The sequence below is a fragment of the Piliocolobus tephrosceles genome, chromosome 20, assembly GCF_002776525.5.
Source record: "Piliocolobus tephrosceles isolate RC106 chromosome 20, ASM277652v3, whole genome shotgun sequence".
In the NCBI taxonomy this organism is placed as follows: Eukaryota; Metazoa; Chordata; class Mammalia; order Primates; family Cercopithecidae; genus Piliocolobus; species Piliocolobus tephrosceles.
The window spans coordinates 35806419-35809155 of NC_045453.1; positions in this window are offsets into that span (position 1 = coordinate 35806419).

Here is a 2737-nt window from a genome sequence, read left to right on the forward strand (position 1 = left end):
AACGTATCTTCAGCCCTAGGAATTCAGTACCGCCTTGACGCGTGTGGAGGCCACAGTCTTCGGGGAAAGTCGAAAGAGCTAATCAAACTCTAAAAAGGACTCTTGCTAAACTATGCCAAGAGATAGCAGAAACCTGACCGTCTTTATTACCTGTAGCCTTATTACAGGTTCGAATGGCCCCTGAGGGAAATCCGCAGCTCAGCCCTTTCGAAATGATGTATGGAAGGCCGTTCTTAACTACAGACCACCTAATAGACACATATACTTTCAAGCTACAGAATTATGTGATCAACTTAGGACAAGTGCAAAACACACTCCTTGAATATGGAAATCAAAGACTCCCTTCCCCGACTGAGGAGGAGAATCTGGTTCTAACCCAGCCGGGAGACTGGGTCCTGTTAAAAACTTGGAAGGATGGATCCTCAGCAGATAACAGAGTGGAAGGGACTCTATCAAGTTCTCCTTAGTACCCCAACTGCAGTTAAACTTCTGGGAATAAACAGCTGGGTGCACTTATCTCAAATTCAACCTGTCTCTCATGAAGTCCACAGGCCAACGGAACCCAAGAGACTGATGTTTATTCCCATGAGCCAGTCAGTGACCTCTGGTTCCTGTTCCGCAGAAATGAGAAGGAAGGGTAGCTAAATAACCTGGATTGGCATTCTACTTTTAGGCACAAGTTGGAATCATGCAGAGAGTGACTTATTTACTGAGTGGGCACAGACTTTAGCTTCCCTACGTAATCACATGAACGGTTGGGTATGTGGAGAATTGCCACTTTCCTCCACCTCTGGGTTGCCCTGGCGTAGTCAACCAGCCAACCTAAGTCTGTGGGGATTTTATTATGTTCCAGACCATTACCCAGGCTATGAAAGCTTTAGACGCTCACATCTCTGCCATTGATGAGCTGTCAGTCAATCCTTCGTTGGCTTGTTCCCAACAGCTGCCCAGTTCTTAGAAAGCCTTTCTGTTTAGTTTACTTGGAATGATTTTACTTATTTTGCTTTGCTATTGTAGAATATATTGCGGTTGTACTCTTTGTGTAGGGATGCATGACAAGTTCACTCAACATTTTCTTAAATTGGACACTTTTTTTTTTTTTTTTTGAGACGGAGTCTTGCTCTGTAGCCCAGGCTGGAGTGCAGTGGCATGATCTCGGCTCACTGCAAGCTCCACCTTCTGGGTTCAAGTGATTCTCCTGCCTCAGCCTCATGAGTAGCTGGGATTACAGGTGCACAACACCACGCCTAGCTAATTTTGTATTTTTAGTAGAGATGGGGTTTCTTCATGTTGGTCAGGCTGGTCTCGAACTCCTGACCTCAGGTGATCCACCCGCCTCAGCCTCCCAAAGTGCTGGGATTACAGGTGTGAGCCACCATTCCCGGCCTGTTTTTCCTTCTTAAATGAGATGAGAGGGATAGAGAATGGGGTTGTGTGTTTCCCTTCCCAACATAGAAGACTGGAGGGACCTGGAGTTGATACTTCCCTTCCTTCAGGTTGGTTAGACTCTGATTAAACTCCGGTAGGTTAAGCTGTGGTAAAAATAGTTTCTATTGAGGGCAGAGGAAGAACAGAATGCTCTGGCATATTTCCAAAGTGCTGCTTCTCCTCTTCCCTTGTCCAAAGCACAAGTGCATTTTTCTCCGGTGTTTACTTTGGGGATCTGGTGGACTTTGTGCAGGTAAAACTCATAGAAATGTGGCCCCTACCCTAAGACTGGGCCCTGGAGTTTTTAACTGTCAAGCTTGGCCACACAGCCTCCAGCAATCTGCCAGGGACAGTTTAGGTTTTCCCAACCTGGCAGGCAGTGGTTCTCAGGGAGGTGTCTGCTCTGTGGAGTTGGGATGCTCTGCATCTGTCTGTCATCTCTACAACTTTTTTGGGCAGTGGTTTGCCCTGTGACCTCGTCATCTGTTGAATATAAGAAACATCACTGACTTTCGGTTTGCTCATGTTTTATTATTATGAAAAAATTGATTGTTTCCAAGCTTCTCATGCACTAGACTAGAAATTGATTAATTTCATTTATCCTTTTTGGATTTGTGGGGTTCTTGAATTTGTGACTTGATGATTTTGATTACTTTTAGAAATTTCCTGGCTATTAACTCTGAAATATTGCTTCAATATCATGTTCTCTCATCTCCCCTCTGGGATCCAGTTATGAATATATTGGTCCTTCTTCCTCAATCCTTTGTGTATCTTAACCTGTCATCTGTATTTTCCATTTGTATTATCCATACTTCATTTCAAATATTTTCTACTGACCTATTTTCCACGTCACTAATTCTCTCTTCAGCTGAATTTGCTATTAAAGCCACTAAGTTTATAATTTAGGTGCTAGAATTTTCATTTGTTTTTTGTACTCGTTGAAATTCTAAATCCTGCTTATATTTCTGCAAATGCTGTAAGCACGGTTATGTTCCAGTCCTTGTCTTGTGACTCCAGTGTCTCGACTGGTAGATCTGCTGCCTATGGTCTCTGCTGCTTTCATTCTTACTGATTTGTTTTTTCAATTGTCTAGAATTTTTATTGTGGACTGAACATTGTATTTGTGAAATTATTTTGTAGAAATCATTTGAGGTCTGTTTCATTTTCCTCCAGAGAGGGTTTATGTTTGCATCTGCGAGACATGGGGGCACTAGGGGTCCTGGATCATCTTACCATGGTTTCAGGAATTGAAATCATTTCAAGATGATGACAGTTTAGGTTTTCCTATCCTGGCAGTGGTGCAAGAGGC